At 44.7% G+C, this 20,353-nt stretch overlaps 1 pseudogene; it reads left to right on the forward strand.

Annotated features, from left to right (window-relative positions):
- Positions 1 to 12,108: 12,108 nt before the first annotated feature.
- LOC138914871 (uncharacterized) lies at positions 12,109 to 19,879 on the forward strand (annotated as a pseudogene).
- The last annotated feature ends 474 nt before the right edge of the window (positions 19,880 to 20,353 follow it).

The following is a 20,353-nucleotide window of genomic DNA, read 5'->3' on the forward strand; positions in this document are numbered from 1 at the left end:
ATGGAAAGGTTCCAGTCCATCAAGAAGTACACACATTTGTGGATGCATCAGAGCGTGCGTACGGAGCAGCAGTATATATAAGAGCTACCTACAAAAACAATCAAATTTCGGTACGACTTCTTTGCTCCAAGTCACGAGTGGCTCCATCCGCGAAAGAAACTTTGCCCCGCCTTCAACTATGTGCTGCGCTGTTGGGCGCGGAACTAACACACAGAGTAAGAAAGGATACCACACGTTCGTCTCGAATCGGATAGCAAAAATCCAAGCTGTCTCAGATCCATCTCAATGGCGACACGTGTCCTCGGCAAACAATCCAGCAGATGTGCTATCAAGAGGAATTGCAGCCAGCAAATTATCAGAACATACCCTCTGGCTGTATGGACCACTTTTTCTACACGGTTCAAGTGACAAATGGATCAGGAGGCCCATAATCGGTCTAAGTGATCTTGAACGGCGAACAAAACAAGTGAGTCTTCCAGCATGTCAGGATCAGACAGGGGAAGAACTCTATAATTGCAAGCATAGCAATAGTTTTCGAAAGCTACAAAGAATTGTGGCATATATGATGCGTTTCTGTTACAAAAGAAACAGATCAAGTACAACCACCCTATGCATTGGTGAACTAACTCACGCTCGTACTATCATACTGCGCACCATTCAGAAAATTGACTTCGCATGTGAGTACAAGCAACTTGTTGCCCACAAGGCCGTGGACAAAAAGAGCGCTCTCGTCTCTCTATTCCCCATGATCGGCAAGGATAGCCTCATCAGAGTCGGAGGGAGATTAGAAGAATCTAAACTCCCGTATAACGCAAAGCATCAAATCTTGCTTCCTTACAATGATCTAATAGTAAGAATGCTGTTGCGAGAAATGCATGAAGAGAACAAGCAATGCGGTGCTCAGGCGTTAAGAGCCATTGCCAGACAGCAATATTGGATTATCAATGATAAAACAATGGCGAGGAGCATTATACATTGTTGTGTCAAGTGTACAAAGGCACGGCCCAAACTAATGCAACAAATCATGGGAAATCTGCCAGTCGACCGAGTAACACAAGCTCGACCATTCTTTAATTCTGGTGTTGATTACTGCGGGCCAATTTGGATTCACCATAAACTCCGTGGAAAGAGACCAGACAAGGCGTATATTGCAGTTTTCTGCTGTTTCGCTACGAAGGCAGTACATCTAGAGTTGGTAAGCGACCTAACAACAGGTGCTCTTCGACGGTTCTTGAGTCGACGTGGAAGGTGTCAGACCATCCACTGCGATAATGCAACCAACTTCGTCGGCGCCAACAATAAACTAAAGGCCTTAGAAGAAGCGATCTTCACGGATAAGGCACAAGCCCAGATCATCCACCATTGCAATCAGAGACAGGTGGATTTTAAGTTCATACCGCCCCGAGCTCCATCGTTCGGCAGGCTGTGGGAGGCTGCAGTAAAATCTGCGAAACGGTTACTAGTATCAGTCACAGCCACCGCATCATTGACGTTTGAGGAGCTTAACACTGTAATAGTGGAAGTCGAAGCAATTCTTAATTCTCGACCTATTACACCCATGTCGTCTGATCCCACGGATGCGTCTGCATTAACCTCAGGCCATTTTCTGATTGGTGAGCCTCTAACGGCCCCACCCGATGTAAATCTCTCCCTAACCAACAAAACATTGGTAAAAAGATGGGAATTAGTGTCCAGACTTAAGCACGCATTCTGGAAGCAGTGGTCAATGGAATACCTTCAAGAGCTTCAAACGCGCAACAAATGGAAGACCATGTCGCAGAACGTCAAAGAAGGGCTACTTGTATTAATAAAAGAAGATAACCTGCCGGTGATGAGTTGGCCGATGGGAAAAATAGTAAAGACATATCCTGGCAAGGATAATTACGTACGTGTAGTAGACGTAAAAATTGGTTCTCGCGTAGTTCAGCGACCAATCACACGGCTTGCCCCGCTTCTTAAGAAAGAAGTATCGACAAAGCGGTCTATCACTTCCATCGAAGGAGCAATAGTTTCAGAAGGGATCCCAAAAAGGAAGAAATTGGACAGCCAACCTGCACCAACCAAGAGAACTACGAGCAGCCATCACCTGAACCTACCCCACGAAGTTTGCGTTCAGCATTAGCGATGGTTGAACACTTGTTCAACGGCCGGGAGAATGTTCAGTCGCAGCAATAGTTATAAGTCAGCGCTCTGAAGTATCATATATCCGGTCAAGCCATCAGCAACATTATCAATGACCCACTTATTGGCACAAGCTTATTCTGCTGAATTGTAACTATCCGGGTCGCATAATGCATAATAACCGACACTTTGCTTTATACCTGTTCTGTTAACCTATGCACTTTTTACCTATAAATACCGTTAAGTTTATACAATAAAATCAGTAACAATTTTGACTCCTACAATCAAGTTTTACTCATTTTGCATTCAACAGAGGCTGTCGCTCTAGACTTCAGATCCTGATATGCAATCCTTAGTCCAACTGGTTCAAGTTCTAATTGCGACGACTTTAGGCAGACAGTTTATGTACTGTATGCCAGGCACCTAAGCCAATCAATAAACAGTGACTGTTTGTTGGGGCTGTTTTCTCTGGGTATGCTGCCTCTAGCTCGACCCAGATTCCGGCAAGTTTCGGGTCGTTCTCCGTCTCAGAATAGTATTCTGACAATGCCTTCCTTTTGTCGTCTGTTCTTCATTCCAGAGCGATGTTTAGCCTCTCTGCGACGTAGGCAAAATCCTCTGTCTTGAGGCGGTAAATCCATTTCTTCTCCATTCTGCTTTACGTTGCTTTCACTGCTGGGACAATCACGTTTTGGGCGCCAGATGAAACGAACTGATTTTGTAGGTCTGCTCGCTACGAGAATCGTGGGGCTAGCTCAGAGAAGTTATGTGTTTGTCCCACCAAATTTATATAAACGTGACCGCCCAATAGATCAGTGAGAAAGCACAGAATTCACGGGTTCGAATTGGGTTTATTGCGGGTATGGTTACAGCGGGCTTGGTGGCTCTGATGGCCTTCGTGTCGCCACTCGTGGTCCTCGGTGCCTCCTAGTGATGCTCGTCTCTCCACGACGGTGCGTCGCCTCGGTGATCGCCTTCCTCGTTGACTCCGTGCTCCGGTCTTGTAGCTCCCTGTAGCTCCCTGTAGCTCCCTGTGGACGCTCGGCGATGTTCTGCTCCGATGCGTTGACTCACCGACCACACGTAGCGCCTCGGACTCGCAGGGAGATCAGCCGTGTGGGCTTAGGGAAGCGTCACCGTTCTCAGACTAGGGTGAACAGGAGCTGCGCTCTACAGGGCAACGCCTATAGACACACAACCGCCTGTCCCTGGCTCTGTCCCGGATGGTCCCACTAGGCTCTTGTTCGGATCGCGCTGACAGTCTAGGTAGATACCTGGAGGCTGCCTAGTGCTTCACCTTGCCTTACGCATGGTGTAAACGAACGTTCCACCCTGACCTCACCCGCTAGCTCGTTCGTGACGTTTCCGTGCAGCTCGATGTCCGGTGCTCTACTCCGGGGTGCGTTGATTGTGAGGTTGGACGTAGCGTGGCTTTTGGTACTTGGGGTTACGGACACGCCGGTCACGGCTCGTAAAACCGTGGGTCTTTCTAGGCCAGCGCCTTGAACTGACAAACGGTCTGTTCTTTCTAGGACAGCGCCTTGAAATCACGACGGGCCTAGTCGCTCTAGGACAGCGCCTTGAAATGACCAACAGCCTGTTCTCTCTTGGACAGCGCCTTGAAATGACAATTGGCCTGTACACTCTGAGGGACACGCCAGACGCAATGCGAGGCTTTAGTCGGACAGGAGTAGGAACAGTTTGCCTTGTGATGCACTCCGGACCTCAGCTACCTGTGTCTCAATTCGGAGATTCCTGATGATCCAATCCCGAACGTCTCGACGTAGCGATCTTGCTCCTTGTAGGCTCCCACGGCGCTGCTTCCGACGACTTGACTTGTGTTTTCACTTGTAGATTACTTGGCACTGACTGATTGACTTATTCACTTTGATATCTTGACTGATCTTGACGGACTGATTCCTTGTGATCGACTGATCCAGTTGCCAGCGCCCGGCGGCTTTATATAGGGCCTCCGGGAACCGTTATTTCTCTTTTGCGCTCTGCCCGCTGAATCTCTCCACTCCAGGTCCAAAGTCCGTGGACCCTGTTTGACCCACTTGTCCTTTACGCACGGCCTTAAATTGTTCTTCTGCATGCTGCTGCCGTCCCGCTGATTCTGTTGTTGCATGTGGCACGCCTGTGTGCCGCTCTGTTGCTGAGAGGTGGCACTTGTCCTCCTGGTCCAAAGTCCACGGCAGAGTCCAAAGTCCGTTATTTCCTTTTGCACACACGGTACTCTGGCTCTGCCCGCGAAGTCTCCAATCCAGGTCCAAAGTCCCTGGCTCCTGTTTGGGCCCGTTGTTCTTTCCGCTCAGCTTCGAACTGGACATCCATGTGTTGCGGCCGTCCCGCTGATTCTCCTTGTGCACGTGGCACGCCTGGTCCTCCTGGTCCAAAGTTCACGGCAGAGTCCAAAGTCCGGTGCAGTTCCGTTATTTCCTTTTGCACCCATGGCACTTTGGCTCTGCCCGCTGAGTCTCCACTTTCTCACTCTCCGCCATGACTCTCCAAACTCTCTTTGTGAGAGTTCTCTCTCTTGATCTCGAAGTCTCCAAACTCTCACTCTACACTTCTCGGTCTCCAAACTCTCTTCGCCGCGCCGCTACTACGCAAATTCGCCGCGTAACTGGTAGGCGGCCGGCCATCCGTTATTCTAGCTGCTGCTTTTTGTGATGAGTTATTCAACTCCTCACAAAGACTACTGTGATATTTGGTTTTAAACGTCAAATATAACGTTCTTTTTACTCTTGTCCACAAAGTATATGAATTTCAACAAATCTGGAAAGCAAATAAACAGTTATTTATTCATGTCTATAAAGTGCATAAGAAAACAGTTAAATTGTTGATTAAAACTTGTACAAATCTCAGTAGGCCTTTTAAAATAAAAATAACAAATAACTGTTATTTACGGTCCCTGATTAGAAGTATCTAGTATAAGTGTTTTCCAAAATTCCGATATTCTCCATTTTCTTATTAAATTCCCTAATCCTAAACTTGTATGTAAGAAGATAACGGTCTATCCGGTCCAGCACAACAACAGGATCTTGGACTTCGAGAACGGAAACCTAGTCGCCGAGTGCGCAGGACGAAACCTCAACATCGGGCAGTGCAAGACAACAGTCGGTGCCACCTTCTGCAGGGAACTCCAAAATGGCACTTGCGCTCAGCAATTGGTTTCCGGAGCTACTGCACACTGCTTCACATTCCCAGGCCATCTAGAACCGGTTACCATAGTGGATCACGGCACCCTCATAGTAAACGAGGCCAGCATGACCGTAACCGATGATCAAGGGCGGGACCAGAAAATATCTGGAACCTACCTGTTGACATACTCCGACGAAATAAGCCTCAACGGAACTATCTTCATAAACCAACTGGAAAGTTCTATGAAAAAACCCGCTGTGTCGGCCATGACTGTGGTCAACATCACGACCCACCAGGACCGACTAAGTCTTCCATTCCTCCATGAGCTGAGTCTGAGGAACCTACACCACATTGTGACCCTTAAGGAAAAATTTACCATGGGTTCCCTCTTCAACTACTCCTTCGCTATACTTGCCACTCTTCTACTATGCTCCACTATTTTGCTCGGGCACTACGTTCTCAAGATCAGGAGACAAGGCAAGCAGGGAACCAATGGCAACATCGAATCAGCAGGTCACCGGGACGGCGACCACTTGAAGGAGGGAGGAGTTAGCACGCCCGGCTCTCACGATCAGAATTTGCCGAGTTGCAGGCCATATCCGGTGGCCAACACGCGCAGTAAAGAGACTGCCGAATCTGCACTTTGGGTGTCATCGGCCCATCGCCTGGAAGCAAGTGCTGACCCGGCGCTTCAGCGGCAGCGTAAGGAACACGCGCTCGGCGAGTGATCGCCGGATACCAAAATTGCTGACCTTGCGGGTATGCGACGGCGCTGCCAGCAAACAAAGGCCTCAAGCTGTGGCCGGAGTGGACCTTTAAGTTAGTCTAGATTGGTACTCCACAGCCTTAGCTGTGCTAATACACAAATTGTAATAATTATTGTAATAATCCTCTGCCTAAACAGGCTTAGGACGAACCGATATATAAAACAATAAATAAAATAAAATATAATAAAAGTTCTTATTAAAATTTACCTATCGAAGATGGAGGCCCAGATGGTAATGGCCTCCTTCTATACCCACCCTACCTGTGAAGTCGCATCAGACTCCACCCTTAACAACCGCTGCGCTACATTATCTTAGAGGCCCTCAAAAGATAACAGCTTAATTCATCTTAATCTTCATCTTTAATTCAGCTAATACCATCATAGGGTTATTCTTAATGCTAATAATGCTAGCACTAATTCCTTAAAGCCTAGTACTCAGTTGGTCTAAGAGTTTCACTAGTCGAAAAATAGTATTCTTTTCAAAGTTCATCCGCTTTGCAAGTAGCATGGTCTTATTGTAAATCAGCTGAATTTACAAACAGCAAACAAATCAATTGGCGCCAATTTTAAAATATTACAAAATGTTCAGCCGACCTGGGTCGCAAGCTTTAAAATTGCTGTTGGCATGGAGATATGTATTGCCGCAACTCTTATAGGCAGTTATCCATTGGTTTTTGGGGCTCTCCCTTCATTTATAATTTGTTATTGGCACACCGCTTCTGCACATACACAGCCAAAGATCAAATTATTTATTCTTTGGGCCGCGGCTAAAAGCGTTCATCGGAATTCATCCGCTAAATCTAGTATTTTTTTGGTATTTCCTTACAATTTTCTTAGCTTATCTGAGTACCGCGGTAAAAAAAGTCCCCGGCTAAAGGCGTTAGCTACCTATTTGCCTCTCGCTTACTCCTATGCTTTGCTAGCAGTTTTCGTCGAACTGAGTACTAGGCTTAAGACTAAACGTTATTTACGTTGAGCGACTCCCTATACGGTCGTGTTTTAATACAAGATTATCAAGTGTTTACCTTAGTGCTCTGAGTTTTTGATTCATTTTTGTGATTTATTCGCAAGTGTTTTATGTTTAGCTTACTAACAAATTTTTGCCTAACAATCGCGTTAGTGTTTTAAATAGATCTCCCTGTTAACGGGTATGTGGTTTTAGTTATTTAGTTTTAACAATTTCCATTAGATTTGTTTAATTTGGCTTTGTTGGTGTTATTTGCACTCTTTAAATTTGCTCTAGTATTCTCTCTCTTTCTCTCTCTCTCTCTTTTCCGCTCTATTATAACTGTAATTTCGCTCTCTCGGAACCTGCCAAATTTCTTGTAGACTCTTGGGTGCTTTTCTCATAGTCTCTCTCTCACTTGCTTTGCATTGTAACTGTTCGTGCGTTTAGTTTTTGTTGCCCCACAAGCCACGCTCAGTCGATTGAACACTTTTCTCTCGCGCTCTCTTGCTCTCGACTTAATTCGCGATCTCGCGCTCTTATACTTTCGTGTTTTGTGTTTTTGCGGTTTTGGAATTTGATCCCAGTGGTCGCTGCCATAGGCCAAAAATCAAAAAATTGATTTTGAGATATTCCAGAGAAAACCGGTTCTACGATCCAAGCTTTATGATACAATAGTTTTTTTTTTTGGAATTTCTAACGGGACTTTCCAACACTGGAATGCAAAGTGCGAGAACGTGCTTACTTACTTTCAACTTGTCAACAGTGCAGTGCAACGAAGTGAATTTAAAAAATTCTAATAAATTATAAAGCGCGGTTTAGCCCCATTCAAATATAATGGACATTGTTCATAACAGTAGGGGAGAGGTCTGTAGGTTGAGACGGTCTGTTAGTTGAGACACTCAATTTTCTCAAAGCTTATCCACTAAAAAAATTGCTTTTTTTTTTTTTTTGTAGTCCTTTTTAGTGACAAAACTTTTGGGGAAAACATTATAAGCTAGGCTCTAGCCAGATTAAAGCTGTGAGAGTCGTGTACCATTTTTCACCAAAAAAGTTTTTGTCTACTTTTTTTAAAATTCCATTTAAAATTAATAACGTCCTTAAATTAACTTGGTAAGAGATTTAAAACATTAGTATATTAACTGTTAACAAATTAAAAAAAGAATCAGCTTAATGTGACAGTCAGAACAAAAGTTATTAATTTTTTCCTGAAACATCCCATTTTGTGTAAGTTGAGACACTTTGAGCGTGTAAGTTGAGACACCCGTTTTTCATACAAAAAGGCCTTAGGCCAACAGAGGTCGCTTTCTGACTAGTACATTTCTTTGATATTAGGGGTAAAGTGAATGTTCAAAGAGCCTTTTGATTTTAATTGTTATTTGGTCTAAGTTCTTAAAAAATGGATGGGAAATGATTTAGGACGAACTAAAATTGATTAAATTAACATAAATAAATAGTTCGGAGTACTTTTTGTGTGAGTATTATTGACTTTAAAAAGTGTCTCAACTTACAGACCTCTTTTTCAAAATGTCGTTTTTTGGGACTTTTCAAAAAAATAATTTTTCAGTTTTCCCTAAGGAAAAAAAATATTTTTTTTGTTTTTTATTAAGCTAATAGACTAACCTTTCGATCAGTACCAAATTCGTAAAGTTTCATAAGTTAATGTCGAAATGGCGGATTAAAAACAAAAGGTGGACCAATCTTCAGACCTCTCCCCTATATACTTTGTTTATACATTTACATGTAAGTTAACTAAAGTCAACCGGACAGAGTCGATGACCAGCTGTCCGAATACCATGCACCGGCCAAATCGCTGACACAGAATTTGACCGGATGCTCGTGCATAGCCGGCAAACACAGCACTTTTGCGTGGCCGCTATGAGTTAGCTTCTGTTAGCTTTAAGTCCAAATTCATATTCAGTTCTGTTTGATATCTTGAATAAAGAGCACACTGCTCGTGAACATTACTCCGGCCATCGCCGTCAATATCTCTTGTTATTTTTGCACTGTCTGAGTCTCTAGGCCAGCAGGCGAAGAAGGCAGTTACCTCCCAACGTAAATCAACCTAATCATCAATTGTAAAAGGTACAGCCATCCGGCTCTGACTGCAGCGGGGGATCACCAATCTCTACGAGAATCAAATTAAGGCACCTTCTTCCCCCGCACTACCGAGCGGGCTTCAGCAGCAGCCTCCAACAAGTACCCTGCCGGTACCCCCTGCATCCAGCGAGCGCACGGTCGGTGCTCCCTCGATCTACATCCAGCAAGCACCCCTTCGGTGCCCCCTCGCTCTATATCCAGCAACCACCTTACTGGTGCCCTTCCAACCCCGGCCCGTGCAGGAACTATGCCGCCACTGGGCCGCATACTAAAAGTATAATTGGCGCTCAACGTAAATTAATAAATTTGAGGGAACACAACACACACACACGGAAAAAAATGTAAGTGAGCCCCTTATTTAAATATTTTCTAATCTGCACAAGGTTATAAACAGTTTAAAAAAAAAAACTTATTTAATAAAGAAAAAAAATTTAATTTGTTTAAATAAAAAGAACAATAACTTATTACTAAAAACTAATTCTGCAACTCCATGTAAAAATCAATGCCTTAATAAATAATAAGTAAAAGAGTTACAACGGACTCAGAATTTTGGAATCAGAATTTGGTTGACGATTTAGGTATTGCAGATAAATTTTTTCTCAACAAGAGTTATGTTCAGTCGCAGCAATAGTTATAAGGCAGCGCTCTGAAGTATCATATATCGGGTCAAGCCATCAGCAACATTATCAATGACCCACTTATTGGCACAAGCTTTTTCTGCTGAATTGTAACTATCCGGGTCGCATAATGCATAACAACCGACACTTTGCTTTATACCTATTCTGTTAGCCTATGCACTTTTTACCTATAAATACCGTTAAGTTTATACAATAAAATCAGTAACAATTTTGACTCCTACAATCAACTTTTACTCATTTTGCATTCAACAGAGGCTGTCGCTCTAGACTTCAGATCCTCATATGCAATCCTTAGTCCAACTGGTTCAAGTTCTAGTTGCGACGACTTTAGGCAGACAGTATATGTACTGTATGCCAGGCACCTAAGCCAATCAATAAACATTTTGGTGACCCCGACGTGATCTCACCAAGAGATCACACCATAGAACACAACGTTGGAGATATCTTCCATACAAGTCCTTTTGCCCAAGTCGTCAACAAGGCGACAGATTAAGGACACCTGAGCAAAGTCGACTCAGGAAGTTGGAAGACTGGTCAACAAGGCGACCAGCTCCGTCAACGATTTGATAAAATCGTTTTTTGTGATCCCGGTAAACGGATTTAGATCATCCAATCCCGGACACATTCTCGAAGTTGTCAACAGGCGACACTTTGAAACCAGAATCAAACATTCTCAGAATACGAGAACTCAGCACCACAGTTGCTGTCATCAAATTCACTCAAATCATTCATAAGTGTTAAAAGCTTCTTAGACCATTTCGGTTGCGAATAGGAGCGTATCCAGCTATACAGGCAAATAAAACACTCCCAACGGGTCAGAAGTTTTTTAACACAAGGTAATAAATATGAGTGACATGGAGGAGCAAGCCGTCAAAGAAGCACTAGACGTGCAAGAGGAGATCAGTCAAGAAATCTCTAAATTCATCATCAACTTCAAGAAAGATTCATCGGAGAGGAAGTCAAGTCCGAACTATTATGAAAATAGACTAACCATTCTCGATGACGCTTGGAATCGATTCACAACGAATGATCTCAAGATTCCTCAAAAGTATAGAACTACGTTATACATGAAGTTCTATAACGACTGTCGTGAGTCATACGACAAATATCGAGCTATCATACGGGACGGCATGGAACAATCTACAAGCCAAGCCGAGGTAATTCCAGACCCAACTGGTAACCCTGCAAGCATTCAGCATCCCACGATAGGGTTCCAGAAACTAATATCTGCATGTCGTCGACAAAAGGCAATATCAGATTCTATTAGGCGCGCTCTGAAAGAGTATTCAGGTAACGCAAGAGATCCATTTCTCGGTATATGAAGAATACGATGATCCAAGCAAAGGAGGATATGACATGAAATCCTTCCTGAAACTTGAAAAGGAAATTCAAGATATCTTAGGAGCAAAATCAAACTCCTCTAGCAATGAAGATATGCATTTGCCCAGAGTCAGCATCCCCAAATTCGATGGGGATCTACACAAATGGACTCAGTTTTTTGACTTATTTAAATGCATGGTCCATGATACTAACATGCCGACGGTACGGAAAATGTGGTACCTAAAAACCACCGTAACTGGAGAGGCTGAAAGATTGATAAGACATATCGATCTTAAGGAAGAAAATTACCTCAGCGCCTGGGGTATATTAGTCGATTCCTACAACAATCCCCGACATGTGGCAGACACGATTCTCAATCGTTTCCTGCATCAAAACACAGTTAGTGACGATCCAAGGTCATTAAAAGAGTTGTACATTACAACTATCGAGTCTCTAGCATCATTAAAGGGACTGGGCATCGATGTATCAAGTTGGGATACAATATTGATTGCCATCATCAAGCAAAAATTGGATCTTGCAAGCAGAGCCCTATACGAGCAGTCGTTAGATGGGTCCCGAGAGTTACAGGGTCTCGACACACTGCTCAGCTTTCTGGACCAGCGCATCCGAGTTCTTGGAACAGGAAAAAAGGGACAACAAACAAGAAAGGAATAGAAGGGTCCTACATGCTCATCAGCCAGTACTGGAAAAGGACCATGCTGTCAATTTTGCAAAAGGAATCACTGGCTCTATAAATGCGATGACTTCCGCAGCAAAACAATACCCGAACGAGTAAATTGGGTACAAAAACAAAGACTGTGTGTCAACTGCTTCAGCAATGACCATAAGGCAAAGGATTGCCGTGGTCGCCCGTGTTTTAAGTGCGACAAGAAACATCATACTTTGTTGGATGGATCATTGCCGGACGGATCTCCTCGGATCACGATTCAGCGGCGGTTTGTGCCACCGCAGCTACAGACGAAGAAGTTGACACACAATTGGAACGATTCTGGACTCTAGAAAATCTTGAAACCGAGGAAAGGCATCGATCACCAATAGAGGCTCATTGCGAAATGCACTTCGTAGGAAACTTGGGAGTGGCAAAGGATGGCAAATTTGTTGTGAAACTCCCATTTTCTGAACAGTCTTCAGCCCTGGGGGCATCACAGAAAACAGCCACGAATAGATTTCTGGCTCTAGAAAGAAGAACGTCACCTGAAGTCTGGAAAGGCTACGTGGACTTTATGAATGAATACGAAGCACTCGGACACATGAAACAAGTGCATCAAACAGATATACCCGCTAATCACTACTTCATTCCACACCACTGTGTGCTAAAGCCGGAAAGCAGTACAACAAAGTTGAGGGTAGTATTCGACGCTTCATGCAAAACCACCAGCAACAAGTCTTTGAACGACATATTCTTTGCTGGACCCACGGTGCAAAGCGAGCTATTTGCAATTCTATTACGCTTCCGCACTCATAAATACGTGTTTACAGCGGACATAGAGAAAATGTATCGGCAGGTGTGGATACACCCTGACGATCAATATCATCAACTAATCGTCTGGAGAATGAATCCATCAGATGATCTTAAATATTATCGGCTCAAAACCGTAACATACGGTACAACGTCAGCCTCATTCCTAGCAACAAAATGCTTAGATTACTTGTCCGAGAAGGCAAAGGATCAATTCCCGCTTGGATCGTCTGCTCTAAAACACGATTTCTACGTAGATGACTGTCTCACTGGAGCAAACAGCGTTGCGGAAGCAGTCCAAATTCAAAGGGAATTAAATAAAATACTGTTACCATCCGGTTTCAAGCTCCGAAAATGGTGCTCCAATAATGGGCAAATTCTAACAGACGTTCCCGAAGCAGACACCATCAAAACCGTCAAGCTAGACGAAACATTGAAACACTACAGTGTCAAGACGTTGGGTTTGGTATGGATGCCACAAAGGGATCAACTGTGTGGGCGATCCCAGAAAAGCGAGGCGTCAATCATCACCAAACGCGTGGTAAGTTCCGAGTCAGCACAAATTTTTGACCCACTTGGACTATTTGCCCCCGTGGTGGTAAAGGCAAAAATATTTATGCAAACGCTTTGGGCGCTGAAAAACAATCAAATTTCGGTACGACTTCTTTGCTCCAAGTCACGAGTGGCTCCATCCGCGAAAGAAACTTTGCCCCGCCTTGAACTTTGTGCTGCGCTGTTGGGCGCGGAACTAACACACAGAGTAAGAAAGGATTTGCGATTACCGATCGAGAGGGCTTCTGGATACTTCTGGACTGACTCAACTGTAGTTTTGTCCTGGATAAACGCATCGTCGGCCGCATACCACACGTTCGTCTCGAATCGGATAGCAAAAATCCAAGCTGTCTCAGATCCATCTCAATGGCGACACGTGTCCTCGGCAAACAATCCAGCAGATGTGCTATCAAGAGGAATTGCAGCCAGCAAATTATCAGAACATACCCTCTGGCTGTATGGACCACTTTTTCTACACGGTTCAAGTGACAAATGGATCAAGATGCCCATAATCGGTCTAAGTGATCTTGAACGGCGAACAAAACAAGTGAGTCTTCCAGCATGTCAGGATCAGACAGGGGAAGAACTCTATAATTGCAAGCATAGCAATAGTTTTCGAAAGCTACAAAGAATTGTGGCATATATGATGCGTTTCTGTTACAAAAGAAACAGATCAAGTACAACCACCCTATGCATTGGTGAACTAACTCACGCTCGTACTATCAAACTGCGCACCATTCAGAAAATTGACTTCGCATGTGAGTACAAGCAACTTGTTGCCCACAAGGCCGTGGACAAAAAGAGCGCTCTCGTCTCTCTATTCCCCATGATCGGCAAGGATAGCCTCATCAGAGTCGGAGGGAGATTAGAAGAATCTAAACTCCCGTATAACGCAAAGCATCAAATCTTGCTTCCTTACAATGATCCAATAGTAAGAATGCTGTTGCGAGAAATGCATGAAGAGAACATGCATTGCGGTGCTCAGGCGTTAAGAGCCATTGCCAGACAGCAATATTGGATTATCAATGATAAAACAATGGCGAGAAGCATCATACATTGTTGTGTCGAGTGTACAAAGGCACGGCCCAAACTAATGCAACAAATCATGGGCAATCTGCCAGTCGACCGAGTAACACAAGCTCGACCGTTCTTTAATTCTGGTGTTGATTACTGCGGGCCAATTTGGATTCACCATAAACTCCGTGGAAAGAGACCAGACAAGGCGTATATTGCAGTTTTCTGCTGTTTCGCTACGAAGGCAGTACATCTAGAGTTGGTAAGCGACCTAACAACAGATGCATTCTTAGGTGCTCTTCGACGGTTCTTGAGTCGACGTGGAAGGTGTCAGACCATCCACTGCGATAATGCAACCAACTTCGTCGGCGCCAACAATAAACTAAAGGCCTTAGAAGAAGCGATCTTCACGGATAAGGCACAAGCCCAGATCATCCACCATTGCAATCAGAGACAGGTGGATTTTAAGTTCATACCGCCCCGAGCTCCATCGTTCGGCGGGCTGTGGGAGGCTGCAGTAAAATCTGCGAAACGGTTACTAGTATCAGTCACAGCCACCGCATCATTGACGTTTGAGGAGCTTAACACTGTAATAGTGGAAGTCGAAGCAATTCTTAATTCTCGACCTATTACACCCATGTCGTCTGATCCTACGGATGCGTCTGCATTAACCCCAGGCCATTTTCTGATTGGTGAGCCTCTAACGGCCCCACCCAATGTAAATCTCTCCCCAACCAACAAAACATTGGTAAAAAGATGGGAATTAGTGTCCAGACTTAAGCACGCATTCTGGAAGCAGTGGTCAATGGAATACCTTCAAGAGCTTCAAACGCGCAACAAATGGAAGACCATGTCGCAGAACGTCAAAGAAGGGCTACTTGTATTAATAAAAGAAGATAACCTACCGGTGATGAGTTGGCCGATGGGAAAAATAGTAAAGACATATCCTGGCAAGGATAATTACGTACGTGTAGTAGACGTAAAAATTGGTTCTCGCGTAGTTCAGCGACCAATCACACGGCTTGCCCCGCTTCTTAAGGAAGAAGTATCGACAAAGCGGTCTAACACTTCCATCGAAGGAGCAACAGTTTCAGAAGGGATCCCAAAAAGGAAGAAATTGGACAGCCAACCTGCACCAACCAAGAGAACTACGAGCAGCCATCACCTGAACCTACCCCACGAAGTTTGCGTTCAGCATTAGCGATGGTTGAACACTTGTTCAACGGCCGGGAGAATGTTCAGTCCCAGCAATAGTTATAAGTCAGCGCTCTGAAGTATCATATATCGGGTCAAGCCATCAGCAACATTATCAATGACCCACTTATTGGCACAAGCTTATTCTGCTGAATTGTAACTATCCGGGTCGCATAATGCATAATAACCGACACTTTGCTTTATACCTATTCTGTTAACCTATGCACTTTTTACCTATAAATACCGTTAAGTTTATACAATAAAATCAGTAACAATTTTGACTCCTACAATCAAGTTTTACTCATTTTGCATTCAACAGAGGCTGTCGCTCTAGACTTCAGATCCTGATATGCAATCCTTAGTCCAACTGGTTCAAGTTCTAATTGCGACGACTTTAGGCAGACCGTTTATGTACTGTATGCCAGGCACCTAAGCCAATCAATAAACAAGTTATATAACGCATCGCTCTTATTTACGCTACATCCCAAATAATTCATATTAATTTATAATTGCTATTAGCACTATATTCGCTAGCTTTGCATTTAGTGAACGGAACCACCCGTTCGCCGTCTTAAAGAAATATGACCCCGCATTCCTCGTCGTCTTTTTGTCTTTGTTGTTCTTTCGTTTAATTGCTTGCGTTCGCATATAGTCGTGAGGGTATTTAAGCCCATGAGTACACAATTTCGTCAGTATAGAAACGGTGACCAGTACCCTAGCGATTCAGATTCCGATAGCGAAGAATTCCTTCGGGCTTCAACTCCGATAAACGCGGGAATAGACCCCCCAGCATGTAGTGGGATGGATCCCGAGCAACTTAGGCAGGTTGTGCAGGCGGCCATTGACAATGCGTTGGCAGAGCAGGCCGCCTTAAATCGACAAAGGGAGGAACAATTAAGGTTAACTATCAATACACTGGCCAGCGAGGTGGCAGAGTTACGCGCGGCACCCGCCGCAGCCCAAGCAATGGCGCCGGCCCCAGTAAATAAAGTTTATGAAGCCATAGAAATTAGTGACGCAGTTTAATGCAGCGAGCCCCTGGACGCTGTCAAATGCCTACCGGAATTTTCGGGGGCACAGGAGGCATATGTTTCGTGGGGGCAAGCCGCCACCGCGGCCTATCACATATTTAGAAGATGCAATGGTAGTTCACGCCATTATCAGGCAGTGATCATCATAAGAAGTAAAATAAGAGGACCTGCTGACGCAGTGTTGTCATCCTTTGGCACAATTTTAAATTTTGACGCGATCATAGACCGTTTGGATTTCACTTTCAGTGACAAACGGCAGATCCACGTCATTTAACAGGAGATGGGCACCCTCAGACAGGGAAGCCTCACACTCCTGCAATATTACGATGAGGTTGAAAAAAAACTCACCTTACTCACAAATAAATCCACGATGTCGTACGAGACATCGGCGGCAAGAGTTCTGTGTGATAAATTCCGGGACGATGCGCTCCGGGTATTTATTTCGGGTCTGAGACGCAGCCTATCTGATGTCCTCTTCTCGGCAAAGCCGAAGGACATGCCAACTGCGTTGGCATTAGCGCAAGAAGTGGAATCAAACCACGAGAGGTACACGTTCGCAGCATTATTTGCAAAGAGTCTAGAGGATAAGGACCGTAAGACGAACCCAAAGGAGCAAAAGCGCCAGCAAACGGACCCTCAGGTTGGCGCTAATAAAAATCCCCATTATACTAAACAAGTTAAAGCGCAGGTACATCCTGACCCGCACAATAACAAATGGCAGAGTAGACCAGAGCCGATGGAAGTCGACCCCTCTACAAAGGTTGGCATTCCTGCCCAAACTCCACCCTATCAGAATAGGAGACCGGCAACGTCTGAGCGCACAGGCGCCCCTAGAAAACAGCAGAGGGTAAACCACGTCACCCAAAGCTCAGATCAGGAAGGGAAATCTTACGCCAACACTGCGTCCAGCGCAATAGCAGAGATCAACGACGATGCTATTTGCGATTACGATTCAGACGTGGTTCATTTTTTAGAGGAAAATCCCTGCTGCCCGTCATCAGACGAAGAGTAGCGGGGAAAAATATGAAACTGCTTGTTGACACGGGCGCCTCGAAAAATTTAATCCTACCGTTCAAAGGATTGAAATGCGTTCCGGTAGAAAGCCCCTTCGAAATTCACTCGATTCACGGCAACACCACAATCACGAAGAAATGCTTCGTGTCACTTTTTGATTTGAAGGCCACCTTCTTCATCTTACCCGACTTATCTTCTTTTGATGCAATTGTAGGCCTCGACCCTCTTAAACAGGCGGGAGCATCACTTTGCCAGGCCTCCGGCCACATCAAATGGGGCAACAAAGAGGATAAAATTGATTTTCACTCGTGCCCTGATGTCAATTTCACCGGAGTGGATTGCTTAGATGCGCCACCTTTGGTCAGAAAGAGATTTTTAACAATGCTCCGCGACAGGAAAAAAGCCTTTGCGGACCCCAATGAGGCTTTACCTTACAACACATCGGTGGTAGCCACCATCAGAACTGTTGATGAGGAGCCCATTTATGCCAAACTCTACCCATACCCAATGGGCGCAGCCGATTTCGTCAATGGTGAGATTCAAGAGCTGCTAAAAAATGGCATAATCCAGAAGTCGAGATCCCCCTACAATAACCCGATATGGGTTGTAGACAAAAAGGGCACCGACGAAACGGGCGGCCGTAAAATGCGACTCGTATTGCTAATATGAGGGTATCAACTGAAAAATCTAAATTCTTCAAAAAAAGCGTTAGCTTCTTGGGTTTTATAGTCTCCAGCAACGGGGCTACCACTGACCCAGAAAAAACCAAGGCCATTCAGGAATTCCCGGAACCCAAAAACGTGTTCGAAGTTAGATCATTCCTTGGCCTGGCCAGCTATTATAGATGCTTTATTAAAGATTTTGCGTCCATAGATCGGCCCATTTCAGACATCCTGAGAGAAGAATTCGGTAGTGTCAGCAGACACAGGTCGAAAAATATCCAGGTGCAGTTCAGCGAGCCGCAACGGCTAGCTTTTCACAAGCTGCGTAACATTCTAGCTTCCGAGGAGGTCATTCTCAGGTATCCCAACTATAAAAAAGCATTTGATCTAACGACAGATGCCTCAGCTTACGGCATTGGCGCAGTCCTATCCCAAGAAAGGCGGCCCATTACCATGATCTCGAGAACCCTAAAGGATTGAGAGATCAATTATGCCACCAATGAAAGGGAGCTGCTAGCAATAGTTTGGGCATTGGCCAAATTACGTCACTATCTATATGCAGTGAGAGATATCAACATCTTTACCTTCGCGGTATCGGAATCCAATCCGAATCCAAAATTTTTTACAAGCCCGGCAAGGAAAACCTCGTTGCGGATGCCCTCTCAAGACAGCAACTTAACGTTCTGGGAGAGGAAGAAGCTTTTTCAAGTGCGGCCACGACTCACAGTGAGCTGTCACTGCTTCACACAATTGAGGCAACGGATAAGCCCTTAAATTGCTTCCAAAACCAGATAACTCTGGAGGAAACTCGCTTTCCGCAAAAACGCAGCTTTGTCCTCTTTGGAAACAAGAGACGGCATGCGATCAGCTTCTCCTGCAAAGAGTCATTACTCAATGAGCTCGCAGATTTAATTGTTCCTAAGGGCGTAAACGCCATTCATTGCGGTTTGCACACACTCGCAATGATACAGGACCAACTGGTACGCCAATTTCCAGCAACAAAATTTTGGTATTGTAAAATCGCGTTACCGACATTTTTGCAGTCCCGGAGGGACGGGAAATTTTGTCCACTGAACACAACAGGGCGCACAGGTCGGCCCAAGAAAATGCAAAGCGGGTACTCTCCGAGTACTACTTCCCGAAAATGGCCAAGCTAGCTAGCGAAATCGTCGCTAACTGCAAAACATGTGCTAAAGCTAAATATGACAGGCATTCCAAAAAGCAGGAGCTTGGGGAAACACCAATCCCGTCCCAGGTTGGGGAAATATTACACATAGACATCTTCTCAACGGATAAAAAATATTTTCTCACATCCATTGACAAATTCTCAAAATTTGCGATGGTCCAGCCAATCCCCTCTAGAACCATAGAGGACATTAAACCAGCACTGCTACAACTCTTGAATGTTTTCCCGAAAGCCAAGGTCATATATTGTGACAACGAACCATCGTTGAATTCGCACACCATTTTGTCCATGCTGGAGAACCATTTCGGCGTGAGCATCTCGAATGCACCGCCCCTCCACAGTGTCTGAAACGGACAAGTGGAACGTTTCCACAGCACTCTAGTAGAGATTGCTAGATGCCTTAAAATTGACAAAGGCATCAGTGACACCGTCGAACTAATCTTGCTGGCCACGGCCAGGTACAATAAATCTATCCATTCGGTCATCGATAAGAGGCCAGCCGACGTAATTCAAACACAGTCGGACCAACCACAATATGAGATTCAGGATAAGGTCAAAATCGCCCAGGAAAAGCTCAGAAACAGGGAAAATGCTACCCGACAGAACAGGGTGTTCAAAACTGGTGAAAAAGTCCTGGTAACATGGGGACATGGGGACCACAGTCCTCATCAAGGGGAGGGTGGTCCACAAAGACAACCTGAAATAATTTAACCAAAGAAAAAAAAAACAATGTCTTTTATTTCTGTTTAGCCACTTGGCACAAATTTTTAATTCTTTTCGTAGCCAATTGGCCCAAATTTTAATAGTTATAGGCATAGATGGTAAAACATATTTTTTAAGCTTAAGCTAATTTCCGTTGGTGGTGGGCAACCTTGTCATAAACAAAAATATAGCTTCGAATTCATTTCACAGGTTCAAAATCGTCCTCTTCATCTTGTCTCTAACTACGGCGTCGACCCACATAACTGACTATTCCCAGGCGAAATACATTCCCATTATTGATGGTCGCATCCTGGTTCGTAAGGCACTCGGCAAATCTGTCTGAATATAGGCGCGTAGTTGAGGAAACGGACAACATGAGCGAAATGTTTCCCCTATCGCACATGAAAAAGCTTTTGAGCGTGGATACCGCTCATCTCCGAGACCTACTTGACTCATTGGGCATAAACCATAGGGTGGCTAGAA

Source organism: Drosophila takahashii, chromosome 2L (genome assembly GCF_030179915.1).
Source record: "Drosophila takahashii strain IR98-3 E-12201 chromosome 2L, DtakHiC1v2, whole genome shotgun sequence".
NCBI classification, from domain to species: Eukaryota; Metazoa; Arthropoda; class Insecta; order Diptera; family Drosophilidae; genus Drosophila; species Drosophila takahashii.